The 17,345-nt window shown below is 43.9% G+C and overlaps 1 protein-coding gene across 12 annotated transcripts in view; it reads right to left on the reverse strand.

The window, feature by feature from the left end:
• EVA1A (eva-1 homolog A, regulator of programmed cell death) overlaps nucleotides 1-17,345 on the reverse strand; it is a 214,712-nt gene that overhangs the window by 25,766 nt on the left and 171,601 nt on the right. The window contains exon 1 of one of the 12 annotated variants that reach the window (XM_075497804.1): nucleotides 9,397-9,420. The exons of the other annotated variants lie outside the window; for them this stretch is intronic. The gene's annotated coding sequence lies outside the window, so the exon portion shown is untranslated. Of the gene's footprint in view, nucleotides 1-9,396; nucleotides 9,421-17,345 lie in introns of those variants that run through there. 12 annotated transcript variants of the gene reach the window in all.

The following is a 17,345-nucleotide window of genomic DNA, read 5'->3' on the forward strand; positions in this document are numbered from 1 at the left end:
GGCAGCTTTCCAGTACATATTAATGATTTTTTTTAAGAGAACATGAGTTTTTTAAAGCTAAAGGTTTGTTTATATTAGGCTTCAGGAAATGTTCAGCAAGGACAATATTTCGTGCACACTAGTCTGCTCTTTTCCACCCTTCACACATGTAATTAAGATTCATTTATATGTATGTCCCTATCTCCAGTGATACCTGGATTCACAACACCTAATTGAAGGCACTTTACTGGGATGGGAGGTGGCTAATTCATCCCTCCATAGATTACACAGATAGGCTGACTAAACTCTCAGTTTAACCACTTCAGTTAAATACATGCATTAGTGCAAGTAAGGCTTTGCAAGACTGAGCTGCAAGTATGCAAGTTATATATATATTGCTGTAGGACATTGCTGGGCAAAAAGCTTACCTCATTTATTCCAATGTTAATGGGGCTAAACAATCCTGAATCAAATCCTACCCACCACTTACTGCAGAAATTATTCCAGGACTACTTGGGGCTCCCTTGAGACCTCTCTAACAGACTAGCACGTCTCCGACACATCCCAGCTACTCGTAATACTCGACTCACTGGAAAATCTTCACCACGTTGCCACCCCAGCCAAGCCCCGGGTCCGTCATTCTGGGAAGGTCAGCAACGCTCCTTTTCTAGTGGCCTTTGCCAAGCATGGCCCCGTTTCTGCCTGTTTGGGTAGCAAGGCCCATGAACTGCCATCTCTCCTACGTCACCTTTCAAAATGACTGAATTCAATCAGTTAAAAAGTGTAAATGGAGACGCATCTTAATCTGCCATGGGTTTAAAAGTGTTTCTTATTACACATTCCCTAGGAAATGCAGATTGCTAACTCACAGCCAAGGAACTTACTTCATGCTGTAGCACCTCTATTTTTAGGCTTCCTTTTTGGGACTCTTAGAAAAAAAAATTTCAAGACTTTAACACGTACCTTTGCTTCTAGTAACTTGAACCCAGTGCAGATCCTTTATCTGGCACACACCCAATTTAAGTTGCCACTTCTTTCAAGTGGAATATAATGCTCTGTATTGCAGTATTTGTTCCCTCTACCGGATAACTTGAGCCCACCATCCCTGATATCTTATCATCAGATGAAAGGATTAATCCAGCACAAAGAGGCTGTGAACATCTTTTGAACAAGTAAACCTTTAACAAACAAATTCCCAGGAGGTGGTATAGACAGAGATAGTTTACGAGACCCTGTAAACAGCAAAGAAACTCATAAATACAGTCCTTCAAAGTATTTCTGTCCCATGCTGGGATGACCCCTGTTCATACCAACAGAGGGATTGCCCATCTCCATAAAGACACATGCTGCAGAATTTGCTCCGCTCACAAATAAAAGTGGGCTGGTCCTCCAAAGGAAAATGAATCCTTATCAACGCAACTGCATAGGATAAAATCTACCTCACAACCTGCTTTGGTTATAGTGACAAGATGGTATTAATTGCAGTTCCAATAACCATCCACCTTACTTAAAATCTGAAGTAATCCACCTTAATTACCATAACTCTAATAACTGCATGGGATCATAACTGTTAGAGGAGAAAAATAGTTGTTAACTTGTTGACTGCCAGATGCAGACTGTTGATAGGAGATATATCAGATATTAAAGCATTAAAATTGACCTCAGCCTGGCAGGAGAGGGCTGTGATTCATGCCCATGAGTCCTAGGCACAGTGGGAGTACAAACAAATAATTGAACAAAGATCAAAGCATTAGCTGTTTCAGTGGAGTAAGGCAGGAGATTAATCTCCCATTTACTCTCAGATAAACCTCCTTCCTAACTTTCTCCCAATTCAGCAGGAATTTCAGCAAATCCAATGTAGAAATTGCCACCTTGTTTACAACTCTACCATCCCGTTAAAATTATTGTTACAGTGGAGGACGAGAACTGGCCCACTATTCTGCTTAGTCAGAACTTTCCACCTTTGAGTTGCTTCAAACTTTTCTCTGTGAAAAGTAAAGAACCTATCTGAAAAATCTGTATTAAAAAAAAACCTTGCACGGAAGCTATTTTCTTCACCCTTGAGTGAATAATTCACTTCCAATTATGTCCTTGTGGGATAACGCCAGGTAATGGAAAGTCTATGACAAATAGAGTTCAAAGTAAGGCACATTGTGAAAGAGGCACACTCTAATTAAAAAGGCAGTATGTAGAAGAAATGCGATCTTTGTGCTTGTACAACAGTCTGTGCAAAGAGTTGCCTGCATAATTTCCCCAAGAGCAACACAGGCTTTGGAGGCACCTAAGTACAGATTTGCAGCCAAGTTTCAGAGAGCTGGAAATCAAAACCTATCATCAGTCTAGTCTCCATACAGGTGGCTGATAAAAGGAGTGAAATGGCTACGACGTTATTCAAACTCAGCCATCTAATGAAATGTATGAATGGTAACTCTGATATATCACCCGTAAACAGCTTCCCAGCCTCTTTCAAGGGGAATCACAGCAGTGTGCAAAGCAGGACCTTGCACCAGTCCTCACGCAGCTTGTACCACCCTGTAAATCTACTGTCACAGGACTGAAAGGACAGAGGTGAGACGAATAGTCAGACGGGATCTTTCTGCCCTCGGAGTCTGAGACCCAGCCTGCCTGCTTCCCTGCGGGCCAGGCAGGCAATGAAGTGGTTGGTGCTGCTTGCTGTGCACGAAGACGACGTCTACCCTCAGATTTTGTATTTCTGCTGATCGTCTTCGTCTGCTGATTCTTCTTCCCCAGTGGGGGCCTGATGTCATCTGAGGATGTTTTGTTTTGTTTACCTTCTTCTGAAAAGTCAGAGACTAAATATACAATATCCACAGCTATCTGCAGGCAACAAGCACGTGGCCGTAGAGGAAGAGAGTGGCTGCGATCTGGAAAGGAACCCACACGTAGGAAGGATGACCCTAGAGTCATCAGCAGACCCTCACCTTCACAGAAAGGGTGCCTGAAGTGATGAGGAAACCCGGGAAGGGAAATGTGTGTGGTCCTTCCAGTGTTCTGTTTAGACCCATGAAGATTTTGTGATAGATAAAATAAAGATCATCTGATCTTTCAAACCATTACAAAGACACAAGGAGCATTAGCCTCCACTCTTACATGTCCTGGAAGAAGTAAGCTGCAGTTGCTGTGATGCAAGGAAATTAAACACACCATTCACCTGGTACCGTCTGACAACCTTCATGCCATTAAACTCTCTTAGCATTCAAAACAGGATGGCTCCATCCAAAATGCCTGCTGGGAATAGCATGTGGCCCACGCTAACTTGTAAGCCACATCAGGACCATGCAACACCAAATATCATTTCTGCAACTTAGCAGGACGGTCCATTGAGTTCCAGCGTCAGGAGCTCCTGGGCTTTGGCACTATTCTGTTCATCAGTACAGACATACTCAGTTAAGTCCAGAGGTCAAACGCAGAAGACTAAGCAGCTGTCCTAGTTTGGGAGGTCAGCACATCTCCTCAGGGCTCAAAGCATCTGGGACATGAAATCCCAGGTCCGTAGCAGCACAACAGACATGGGACCCAATGACCTGGAGATGTGTCAGGCCAAGAAAAGAGCTGGATTTTCTGCCTGTCTGCAGCAAAGGAAGCTGGGATAGCCCTGTGGGATGGTACCCAGACACGGGGCCGTGACACGTATTCAGCTCAGGGATGTTATCAGCTATGGGCTATACGAATGGACAGCCCTTTACAAACACTGAATGCCGAAATGCTCCACAGGGAAAGAAGACAGCTGAAAAAATTCGCCTGGCCTCCCCTGAACTGTCCCTGCACGCATGTTCCAGCCATGCCTGTAACAAAAAAACTGATTTATACAGAGGTACCTGCCTCCAACAGACCATCTGTGCTGCACCATCTGCCCTCATGGAGCAGTACACATCCCCTTGACTTGTCGGAGCTGCACAGAGCAGCGCTCAGCCTCCACCGAGAATGAAAAGAGACTGAACTCAGTCGGCCCAAGCTGAACACTCTTATCAAACTACTTTATTAGCACAGCGTAGAGCTGCTACTGCCCAGAAACAGGAAGGAAACATATTACCGTATCTTTCCCTAATGCTCCTCCTTTCCCTTTAAACACAAAGAACAAAAAGGTCGTGTTAGAGAGTCCGGCAGGCTCATGTGATTGTAAAAGGATATTATGCTGGGCACCTCATCCGTCAAAGAGACCAGCAGGTTTTAAGGGAGAGATGGTGGGATAAAATAGTCTCCTGGGCCAAATTCAAGCCATAAATGTTGCTCCTTTTTATGTCAAAGGGAAATCTTTGACTTTTAATCTTTCCATATTTCAATTAAACGATGCAAATGACAGAGAGCTAAAATAGATGATAGATGCACAGCTAACCTCCCCCATGTTCTTGGGTTCCTGAGATTTCTCTCTTAAATACCATTACAACCACTCCGTAAAATTACAGTGGAACTTATTCTCAAGCCATGCTTGTATCAATCATTTGATTTAATGAGCTATCCAAAGACTGTTTCCCATCGGTGCTTTTCTCCAGTCATGGCTGTGCTAGAACCAACTGCAGAGATAAAAGATAACTTCCTATGTGGAAACTCTCATCCCCCATCCATTCCCATCTAGGCAAGGCTCTTGAGCCACATTTGTACGCAATTAATCATTATTGCATTTTTGCAAAAATGTGATGGTATAGTCTGATATTAAAACTCCTTTCCCCTCTCAATTTGACTGACTAAAAACAAAAGTCCAGTTTCTGATGGAATATGTTTTTCATTTATTTATTTTCTTGTTCTTCTATTGGTATTTATCAGGGTTTTTCCAGCAAGGAAGACCCTGATTGCACTATCAGGAAAACCAACAGAAGAAATAGTCCTAGAGAAATAAGTCCACATCAGAGTTGAGTGGAGCAAGAGACACAGCTCTGGCAAGCCGATCACCCACAGAGGGGACAAACTGCATCTCCCCACTTCCACAACAGCCAGAGATTTACAAGCACTCCAGCTCTCTTGAGAGAGAAACCTTCCAGCCAACCTACATACAGGTATTTCCCTTCCCTGGGTGACAAGCTTACCAGGGCTGTGCTCCCACATCCAGCTCCAACTCTGAAGAGCACAAACTCCTCTTAGAAATAATTAGTAATGGAAGTCTTGCCCTGAGACACCTTGACATAGAGTTGAATAGGAGGTCTTACACTGGCTTCTGCTAGTGCTGGCACATGCACACAGATGGACACAAGCCATAATGAAAGACGGACTGTCAGGAGGGGGATTAAAAGCTATCTGTGCAGCTAGTCCTGAACCTAGCCTTCTTCTGCCTCCTTTGTTCTGTGCTCCAACTTTAACACTAATTGCAGCAAAGAGCTGCAAAAATGCTGCCGATAAATGTGGGTCTTAACCAAACAAAGCACTCACTGTTATTTGATTAAGAATCTTTTTTTTTTTTACAAATATAGAGAAAATTCAAAACTGTTGTGCCCTTCTGCATTCATAGCATGGAAGTAACCGCTGTGGAGTTTGAATGGAATTAGCTGAGGTTTCTAACTGCCAGGCCAGCATGAGCCAGACCATGTCCTGGCCTCTTGGGAGGAATGTTTGGACACAGGAATTGCCCTTTTCCCTGCGTGGACACAACCAGTCAGCTGGCCATATAACAGGCATCAAGAGATTGGGATTCAAGCACTGCACAGATGTCAGTCAAAAATTATGCAGAAAAGGCAAAAGATTATGTCTGAGTGATGAATTATGTGAAATGAATGTGCTACCCTTGTTCCAGTAGTCAGTAGGAAAAGCTGTAATTACAAACAATGCTAGTGGGAAGACTTGTTGGCTGTCACAGTTTACATGCCAAAGACATAATGAATGATACCTCTACCCTGGGACAGCACGACTCTCATATCCAGAGGTGGTCCTTCCAAAACAAGCTCATGACAGGCAGGTGACGTGCACAGGAAGCTTACATGGCTGAGCCTGCATCATTTCTGCAGATAACCAGAGCACATCCACTCCAGGCTACAGCATTGTAGGCTCCAGGCTCCACCACCTTCATCAGTCCCCACTTGTAAGCCAAATGCTGAAGGCAATAAACTGTTTAGAGACCAGTCCTATGTGTCTGCCTGCAAGAGAACTGAAGAGTAGAGCAGAGCATATAACTCAGTGACCATAAAAAACAAAGTAAAATTGATTTGCATATTAGATTCAAATATTCCAGTGCCGTACAAGCATTACCATCAAATCTGATTGAATGAAAGCAATCCTTTGTCAAGGAGAAAACATTTCCTTTTAAAGTCTTCAAACAGCCTTGGTCCATAGTTGACAATTACCATCTGTTTCTCCTCAAAAATGAACCCAACCAAAATGTTTCCCAAGCAGCACAGTACATTAAGTTCATGGGCATGTTCAAGCCCAGCCATCAGGCCTTAGGGGTGCACTGGGCTCAAACCACAAGCACTGCCAGCTGGAGAAAACACAACACAAGGGGAGATGGGGTTAGAGCTGGCACCCAGCCTGTCCGGGTGCTCCAAACTGAGTAGCTGGGTATCTGGTCAAAGCCCCGGGTGCACTGCAGAGATCTTTTGTCATGAGTTTAGAAGGTTTGGACACCAGATTTCTAGTGCAAGTCATTAATTGCTGCATCAGTACAGGCTTCACCTGGGTGACGTGCCGTCCCCACAGGATGGAACTCCAGAGCATCCTACAGAGCTCAGCCACATGGTCCTCCCAGCACTGAGCTCCCTGGTCTGCTGGCACTGCTGCTGTAGGTCCACAAGCTACACTTCTCCTTGCAAATTAAGGAGGCCCAGGGCATTTGTCCAAGCACTAGCAAATGATCATATGTACTCTTTAAATGTTCACATAGTCCTCGACAGAAACTTGGCCCATGTCAACTAGCACTCTCCCCAGTCATGGCTAGCCATAGCCTGGATCATTGCCCTCAGGCAGTTGGGATACGTGTGATTGCCCTGTTTTGAAGGAAAAACATCTGACTAGATGCATGTCCTGCTGTGCCACTCACCCCCAAGACCAGAGAGGTTTTAGCATGTTTTATTTCCCAGCGCAGGTGCAGCCCCTGTGCTCTGAGCAGTGCCCTTTCATCACCATTCATTAACACCTAACTCAAGAAGTTTTGGTAAGGAGTAAGACCCCCAGCGCACATGCTCATACCTTCCCATTTGCACAAGAGAGAGCAAGCCAGAGTCTGAGATGATTTAAATTGTCCTGAGAAATCTGGCTGGGAGTCCTGTGCTGTAGAATGAAGCCAGCTGGAAAGTAAAGCTTTCCACTCCACGCTCTGCATACAGAGCCAAAAAATCACATGTGGGTAGCGTCGCCAAAAACCAAACACCTTCTCCTGTCCTGCCTCAAGTTCTGTGTGAAAACAACCAACCGCCTTCACAGTTGGAAAACTCATGTTTCAAGGTAGATTTTTGTGCTTCAGGAAAAAATATCCCAAAGTGAAAGAGCAGTGTTAGCTTCTGGCACTGCTGAAGAGAAGGTCAAAGAAAGATCTACTGGCAAATAGTCAGAGGAGAAGCACAGCAAATCCTGGCCCTATGAACAACACACTACGTGGTTTTAGGCAAGTCACTAGATCAGCCTGGGGCAACTGCAAAATCAAGTTGAGTGTCACAGAGTAATAGGGCTGAAAATTACTTTGCAGGGTCACCTAGGCTACCCTTCTGGTCCCCGTAGCAGGATCCAATCTAGCTTTGTTTTATAGACTCCCCGTGATGTAGACCCCACAATTACCATTCAGGCTCTTCCAGAACTTCCCTCTTTTCACCACTGTAGTATTTGTTTGAATACAGAACTCGAATTTCCTTCGCTACAATTTATGCTCTTATCCTCTCCAGCAAGACGGTTAAGAATAGGCAGTCCTCCCCATCTCTGCCACAGCCTCTTACGTACCTGAAAACTACTAACCTACTCTCTTTCCAGACTTTTCTTTTTAGGCTAAACAACTTCAAATTAGGATTCATATTACAATTGTACCCAAAGACAAAAACAAGGCTGAGGTCTTCCTGGGAACTACACAAATGTAGTTTGAGTGTCCCTGCTCCAAAATGCCTATAATTGACACAGAAAGGAAAGGGAAAATGAAAGTAAAATGGTCAAAGAAAGAGATTATTCCTATTTTAAAGGTAGGAACTTGGTACAGATAGACATATGTTTAGTCTTTTCAGGAACTCCCATAGCTGCAAAGGAGTTTACAGAGGGCTTAGTACCTAACAAAATTATTGCATTTGAAAATGTGGTTATTTCTGCTTCTACTGAGCTGCTAGATAAACTATTTGAAATAGAACCTGAAGATGTATGAACGTTTGTGACAGAGCTGGGAAACACAAACCAGATCCTTCAAGTCCCCCTCCAAAGCCCTAATCTCAAAACCATTCTTCCTCGTAGGGGAAGCAGTGACGATTAATGACATTTTTCAAAGCCCTGCGAAGCTCGTATTTTTTCTACAGGAGCTTGAGACAAAATGATCATTATTTGCTTGAAACACTTACATGCACCCTCCTTTGCAGGGCAAACCATAACAATGAATACAAGTTTAAAGGATTCTGCACATCAAACTTACTGTACATGCAAATTTTCTTCAGACAGAACCATTATTAATTGCCTGAATGGTCAAATTTAGGATTTTCTAAAAATGTCTTCTCAGTTTGTGTGTTCATTCCTTATCATCCATATGCTTCACTGAGCAATCACTCACCATTTTAATTCATTCCTTTTGACATTAGCACACACATAAATTCCGTGCTTGTTACAATTTTATGCTTTAGCAACATTTTGCATGCCCTGCACTGCCATAGTTTCAAATTTAAAATAACTCACACAGTAGAGGCGAGCATAGTTCCAGCATATCCACAGAATATCAGACAGCTTATGCCAATCTGGAGGACTACAATATTAGAAAATTAGCAGACCCTGGATATATTGTAATAAATGCAAAGTTAATGCTAATGAACTAAAAAGCCCCCAGGGAACAGAATGCCTCTAAATGAATGTAAACACTACGTAGTTTGATTTTGTGTCAGGGTAGGAAGCTGCATGTGAGGATGGAGTTAGACAAACAATTTGATGAAAAAATCCAGTCCTAAAAGAACCTCAGGGGAAGCAATAAATCTTGAATTGTTCAGATACAAAACATACCCTCCAACTGGAAAATCTGTTTGGGGGCAGTTAGCCACAGATTGGGTTGATGACCTCAGTCTGTTCGTGCCCACATAACTATGGCATCAAACCATCACTCAGCACAGCAGCAGGGCAGGAGTCAGGTCAAATTGTACCTAAAGGATGGAGGAGCTGTAGTACATTGGGAACAGCGGCACTGGAAAAACACACAGAGGTCACAGTGGATAAAGGATACGCAGTGCCATGCTCTGACCGTGGCACGTTACTTGAAGACATAAAAGGGAGGAGTATTTTAGGGACAGGGCATGTTACCTCTCCTACGTGGCACGGGTGAGACTGAAACTGGAACATCATGTATAATTCAGGCAGTCCATTTGCTTTAACTTGAAAAAAGATGAAAGAAGAAGCAGAGATGAGGCAGTGGTGTGATTTAAGACCTGAAAAAAATGCTTTATGCTGGAAAATGGAAAGAGCATGATGTTTTGTGTATCAACATGGAGCATGTGAAAGATGACTTGATGTATTAAGTGAAAGAAACTACCAGCTTCCAGCGAACACTTCAGTCTAGCAGAGGGAGTCATAACAAGAACCCCTAGCTGGACACATCCCAGATTAGAGACACAGTGCAATTCTTGAACAGTCAGGATCACTAATCTTTGCTATCACTGCCACAGGTGACTTGTCCTTCTTACGGGTTCTCCAAATCAGACCTGAACCCCAAGATGGGATGTGTTTATTGTACAGAGCTTAGTATAAAAGCAACTGGATAAGATGTAATAACACATATTAGATCGCGTTGGATGATCCCATGGTCCTTTCTGGCTTTTAAACTCTGTGAATGAACCTATGACCTTTACAAAACACTGGCTGCACTGCAGAAGATACTTAAATGTATGTGTAATGAGTTTCCCATTATGCCAAAGCATGCATCTTCAACTCTGTTTCTAAGAACACTTAACTTCATGTTTTTCCAAATATGGCCTATTCTCCTCTACTATCAACTCCTACATTACTACTACTATTTATTTGCACACTAAGTTAGTATTTCCTGTGATCTCAGCACCACCAGATTCCTTTCTTTCCTGCCAAAATTGTCTGGTCCCCTCCCAGCTCTTCCCCACGTACTCAAGCAGCCAACACTCTTCTTTCTCCTGTTTCCCCTAACTGCTGTCCCTCTTGCTGTCCCACCCTGCTGCCTCTCAGGAATCCCCCAAATTAGACATCACTTCTTAAATTTGCTGTCTTGCTTTGGGCCAGGAGCCAAATTTCCCTCCAGGAGCCAGCTTTCTCCCAGTACACAAACACATGCCCCTTCCCTAGGTTTTAATCCTCTCTCTCTTCCCATCCCAGACCCTGCATTGCCAACACAGACAATTTAGGGCACTTTGCACCAGTTGTGCTGTATCCATGCCTATGTGTAGAGTATTCGCTGAGGATGACTCTATGGTAAGGGGACTTAGCTCAAAACTCTTTAATTGTGGTTCAAACAGAAACGCCTAATTTAAAACTAAACTGGGCCAAAGCTAAAGGCTGAGATTTTCACCATGCACACAGAAAGAAAGGCCCACGTCTAATTGCTATAGATATCTTGTAAATGCTTGTAAGTATATTGCAGAACAGTCCTGCACCAACACACAGATGTGGGCAACCTTCAAGCGTGGCCTATCTTCGCTCTCAGTGCTTCTTTGATGACATCTTTCTATGTAGACTTTCACTGCATTCCCTTTAAGACTGAGCCAAAACTGTCCCTCTGCAAGGGACAATTCAAAGAGTAAAAAGTTAGTTTCCTTTCCTTTACAATTTGAAAGTGGCAGGAGGCACAAGAGCTCTATACACCATCTCAGCATTTGTCCCATTTTCCAACATCCTATGTGCTACCTACTGTAAAGCCCCAAGCAACCCAATCTGCCCTCACAGCTGATCCAGCTTTGAGCAGGAGGTAGGACTAGAGCCCTTCAGAGCTCCCTCCCAGCCCGAATTACCCTATGCCCTGTGATCCAATGATCCTATTTCCTTGCCTACTTGTGATGGAGTTCTGCCTGGGGCCCATTGCAAGAATCATGGTTTATTTTACCTGGTTTGGCTCTGGGTATGTTACTGCTCTCAACACTAGATCACACACTTGGGGGAAAAAAGAAGTAAAAGAGAAAAAAGGCAGGCAGGTCCCCCTGACCATAAATAGTATATTAAGCAGGCAATGGAGTCTTTTGTGCATAAACCTCTCTCTAAGGCTAGCTAATAAGACCCTTTAACATAAATAAAGGCATTTTGCATGTGTTTATTTCATGTTGATGCTTTTTTCTTACAGTCCTGACTCCTGAAGCCTCGTTACAACCTTTCTGCGCTTGCATTTGTCCCATGGAGACAATATGTAAGTTAGTACGTCTTACCCCGCCGCCTTTGAAAATCAGCACGCAGCCCCGCAGACGCCGAGCTCCTCTTTGTTTACTGCCTTGTTATTTTCATTCACTCTTGCTTGCACTTGCAAAGCGCATGGTTAATGGCAATCACATGTGCATAGGGCGTCACACCCCAACACATGCCTGTCTGTGATTTATCACCCTCCACTTCCTGGCACACAAGGCAGCCCAACATCTGGTTGTGTCTAGTGCCCCGTTTTGGCTTGAGGTTCCTTTTCTCCCACGGTGTCTGAAAGCACTGAGAACCAAAAACGACACAGGGAGCAGACTAGCCCACGCTGCGCTGGAGTAGGACTCGAGTCTTGCCATAAAAGCAAGTGGGGGAGCAACTTTCAGCAACGTGGATCTATGAAACACAGTCTGTTTAATTCCTATTTACAGTGTTATATGACCACACACACTCCTATGCCCTGCTGACACTCAAAATGTGGTTTGCAAACCACTCAGAAATGGCTTGTTAAAGAAAATGCATTTTTATCCCCTTCACCTTTAACAATTTGAGGAGCTTCTCAGTCTGCTTTCACAGCACCCAGATGGCTTAAAAAATAGTAACTTGCGTGATGGAGGGTTAGATCAGATTGCCCACTCTCACTGTCCAACTCAGGCATCCTAATTATCATGAAATCTAAATTCAAGATGACAATGAGCAGTTCAGAGAACTGCCAAAGGCTCAGAGCTTGGCTTGTAACACTGTCAACAGAGGAAAATAACCACTGATTCTATGCTGGAAACCTGTAACAGGCAGACCCCATAATTGCCAATCAATCAGAAGTGTGAAAAAAATCAACCCTTCATAAACATCACCAAGCTGATAAATCTTGAGGGTTTGTCTATAGGCAATGAACAAAGTGTGGACTTAAGAGAGACCTGTCTGTGAACTTTTAGAAGTATCCTGCGCAAAAAAATCAAATATCCCAGTACACTTCTATTCTGTTCCATTATGTAATTACCACGGGAGTTTATGTGCCTTGATAAAGGTGCTGGTGTGACATAGTGGGTCCTGGTACATAGGGCCATTTCAGGACTGTTACGTACACAATGTCAGAAGAAAAGCAATATCACCACTAGTCTGAAGACCTAAAGTGGCCTCTCAAGGCATTTGACAGACAATGCTGAGAGCTCCGGTACAACGAATGATAGCCTGGGAGGAGCAGGCCAGTGGCTACGGTTACCATTAACGCACCTGAACTCCAAACAGAAACCATTCTTCTGATGAAATGTTTCCCACTGAGGAATCCTTTCTAGCTCAGGGTGGGTTATTCTTCGTTTCACATTTTGGTTTTGCATGCTTTTCCAGACTGTCTTCCTGACCCAAGAGAGACACTTAAGAACAGGCCCTAAGTCTGCAAAAAAGAATTGCAAAGAGATGTGACGTATAAAATAAGCTGAAAACCAGTCTCGAGACATGTTAACAGGAGTCCAAATTACAGAATCACAGAACGGTTTGGGTTGGAAGGGACCTTCAAAGATCATCCAGTCCAAGCCCCCTGCCATGGGCAGGGACATCTTGCACTAGATCAGGTTGCTCAGAGCCCTGTCCAACCTGACCTTGAACGCTTCCAGGGAGGACCCATCCACAACTTCTCTGGGCAGCGTGTTCCAGTGTTTCACCACCCTCATCACAGAAAATTTCTTCCTTATATCTAAACTAAACCTACCCTCTTTCAGTTTAAAACTGTTGCCACTTGTCACTACAGGCTCTAGTAAAAAGTCTGTCCCCATCTTTCTCACAAGCCCCCTTTAAGTATTGAAAGTCGACAATAAGGTCTCCCCGGAGCCTTCTCTTCTCCAGGCTGAACAACCCCAACTCTCTCAGCCTTTCTTCATAGGAAAGGTGTTCCATTTTTGTGGCCTCCTCTGGACCTGCTCCAAGAAGTCCATGTCTTTCCTGTGCTGGGGACCCCAGAGCTGGGCGCAGTACTGCAGGTGGGGTCTCAAGAGACTGGAGTAGAGGGGGAGAATCACCTCCCTCAACTGCTGGCCGTACTTGTTATGCAGCCCAGGATACGGTTGGCTTTCTGGGCTGCAAGCGCACATTGCTGGCTCATGTCCAATTTGTCATCCCCCAGTATCCTCCAGTCCTTCTCCACAGGGCTGCTCTCAATCCCTTCACCCCCAAGCCTGTACTGATACTGGGGATTGCCCAGGTGCAGGACCTTGCACTTGGCCTTGTTGAACTTCATGAGATTCGCATGGGCCCAGTCCTCAAGGCTGTCAAGGTCCCTCTGGATGGAATCCCTTCTCTCAAGCATATCAACGGCACCACTCAGCTTGGTGTCATCTGCAAACTTGCTGCCACAAATGAGGCACAACATCAAACGTGGCCGGGGTGGGACAATGTGGTGACCAATGGATTTTAGCATCAAGAAATGCTTCTGCTAATCAGCTTTTATATCATTCAAGATACCAAATATTAGCTCCAATAACAGAAGGAAGAGGAACTTTGGTTGAGACTAAGCATACAGGCAGAGACAATCACCTTCCCAAGGCAATTCAGCCAATCCTACAACAGGTGTCCTGGATTCTTGGACTGACCTATTCTTTGAAGGCATCCACCTCTCTCCATCACCTGGAAAAGCAAGATTTCACCAAACTGCTAAGGCAAATTAAGAGTCTACTGTTGCCAAGAAGGGGAGGATTTAGTTTCTCTCCCCTCTTCCCTGCTTTTCTTTCCTTCTGACACTGATTCTCCTTCTTTCCCTACTTCTAGCTAACCTCATACCCACACCCTTCAACTTGATCTCTCCCCTCTTGCCCAGTCAAAAGTGAGATGATTTCACTTACAAATCCAGTCAGTCACTTTTTTGCTTTTTTAGTTTTCTGCCATTTCAGTGAATTGAATGACCTGATTTATCAAACAATCGGCAGGAGCAAGTCGCCAGGTTTGCCCAGCTTTGGTGGTAAAGAGTGTATAATTCAGCTCAAGTCATGTCATGAACCGTATGTGTAAGCATCCTTGTACAGAGTTACTCATCTGCTCACAAAAAAGTTAATGAGTCAAAAATCTAAACAACAAACTTTCCTTTCTCCTGCTCCACACCATAAATTAGATATTAATAACACTCATGAAAAGACTGTTTTGAAGACAAACCCACAGCTCATGAAGCACTAAGCCTCAAGCACAAAAGAACCTTTGTCCAAACAAAGTCAGACACACGTGAACAGCAATAAAAGTCACCTATGTGCAAGTATTAACATCTGGACTTAAAAACAACCCTGGTGGATGCACAAGGGGAAGGAGACCTTTTAAAATAATTTAAAACGTGTATCTAAGTATTTTGTACCTTTTCTTACAATTGTAAGTGTGCTGTAGTTGCTACGTCTATGCTTATAAATAAGACAGATCAAGGCTCATTCTCTGCCCCCCAGGGCAATAGGCACAGCACAGCTTGTGTCCATATGGCTAAACTTTCTCCCTCGCACCCTCCCACATCGTGTGGCTTCATTCATACTGCTTCCTGGGAAGAGTCACTGGCCCCTGCTAGCTCCCAAACCATGCCTGGATGAAGGCTAGTTAGCCAGGGACAAAGCCAAGGCAAAGAGCACAGGAACAATTAAACAGTTTGGATGATGCAGGACAGTGCTTGAGCCCACCCCACACCTTGGACCTGTGCAGTTTACTAGTATGGATGCAGCCGGTGAGAGTAGTCAGAGGCACTGACATAAAGTCATGTCTCCGTATATTTAATATAAACAGAGTTTGATCAGAGGTGAGCTAAAGTCAGAATCTGCAATGCAAACACCATAGAAAGAAAATTAATTTTTGCCTTCCTCCCAGCTAACGCAGTCGCATTATAAAACAGCATATTCCTACTTAGCACCTATTTATATGCAGCATCATATATTCTTCCTGGCTGGATCTCACTTATTATTGTTGATAAGTAATCTGACTCCTACGCTTTAATCTACAAAAGTGTCATCGTAAACCAGGATTTACCAATTCCACAAATAAAATCTATTTCCAGGCAAGGCTGGCTTCCTACTGTGCAGCTATTCAGAAAGGTGTGGAAACACCAACACTCATTCTACACAGTATTCCCCTGTCCTGGGAAAGGTGTTTTGGAGAGGGAAGACTTCATGTGCGTCTAGCACAAAAGTCAAAATGAAATATTCTGAAAGATGCACTGTTTGGCTTGCAGCATTAGAATCAAATGCCATGTGGTCTTGAGAAACAGAGCTCTGCTGCTTCTCAGAAAACGAGGAAAGAAAAATGAGCAGTAGCCTTCAGTGAGACCACTGTGTGTTCTAGCATTTCATTTATGGTTTGCCTTCACCAGAGGATTAATTTGCTGTTAATCTGAACCCTCCCTATTCAGAGGCTCCACATCAGCAGTGTCTTGGAAAGAACAGTGTCTCTCAGGACCTTCTCATAATCAAACTACAGAAACATGGTGTGCTATTAGGGCAGGAACTAAACTAGCTGGAAAAGTGTTTAGACTGTAGTTATCAATGATTCATTTTTCACAGCGAAAGGATATATCAAGTGGGGTTTTGCAGAGGTCAGTCCTAGATCCGGTTCTAATGAAAATATTTTCATTTTCCGGGACACAGAGTACCTGGATGATGACCAGGATGCTGGAATATATATAATGTTTATTACATTTGCAGATGATACCAAGCTGGGAAGGACTGCAATAAAGGGAGAGAGAGAGAATTCAACATGATCTTGAGAGGCTGGAGGTACAGACAAGTGCAAGATACCAAAGTCAGCCAGGAACAATCCACTAGACAAATTCAGGATGAAAATCAGCTTTCCACACAGCAGTCCTGCAGATCACAAGGGTGAACATCAACCAGTAATGTCAAGTGGCTGATGGACCTCATGCCAGAAGATCTAAACCCTTTCCTTTTGATGAACAGTAGTAAGATCTCAGTTAGAATACTGTGCCTGGTCTGGGGCTCTTGGTTGCAAGTGAAACATGGACTTCCAGGAGAGAGTCCGGAGGAAAGAAAAAGAACAAGCAGTATTTTAGGCAATACTGATACTGTCACCATAAACAGCAGAAGACTAAGAAACCTGGGAGATGTGAAAACAGGCTTCAAAAATATAAAGGTTGCTAGACAGCAGAAAGAAATAATCTGTTTTCTATGCTCATTTGGACATATGAGAAGTAAGGGGCTCAGAGAAATTGCAACAGGAAAATTTTGGTTAGTCACCAGGAAAACATTTCTAATGGAAAGGAAAGCATGAAAGTGCATTGCCAGAAGAGTCTCCTCTGACCAAATATCTGTCAGGAACGGTCAGTGTCCATCCTGCTTGGTGACCGGAGGGTGGACTAATGAGCTCTTGAGAGGAGCTTACAGTTGCATGACTCAAGAGTGAAGCAGTTACTTCTCCATGTGTACAAGAAGATCCTGACAAAGCCGGCCTGTGTGAGCAACTTTAAATTGACTGCTAGCCACGGACAGTACTACGACAAATCATTCCTGGTTTTCCAGTTGCTTTCCCCAAATCTCCAGAGCCTTCCAGACTTAATCCAGCCTAATTCGGTCCCCGTCATCTGCTCACTCATCAATCCCCCTTACCTGAATATGACAACTCTGTTTTCTGAAGTGGCAGTGATAACGTCTATATTAAGTCACCAAGGCATCATGTTGCCAGCTGACCAGGAGCTCTTACCAAAACACTTTTTAACTTTGTAAGGATGGCATAAAAGCATATAGGTTAGGGAAGCAGGTAGAAAACTCCTATCGGGCCAGAGGGAGCTAATTAAAGAGGTGAACCTTTAGATCACCTATGCAGGTCAGCTGCACAAGTCAAAGATCCAGTGAGCAAAGGACTGGAAGAAGCAATCTGGGTGTTCAAGTCCTTACAGACGTGACAAACTGTGTACTAGAAAT

Source organism: Mycteria americana, chromosome 3 (assembly GCF_035582795.1).
Source record: "Mycteria americana isolate JAX WOST 10 ecotype Jacksonville Zoo and Gardens chromosome 3, USCA_MyAme_1.0, whole genome shotgun sequence".
In the NCBI taxonomy this organism is placed as follows: domain Eukaryota; kingdom Metazoa; phylum Chordata; class Aves; order Ciconiiformes; family Ciconiidae; genus Mycteria; species Mycteria americana.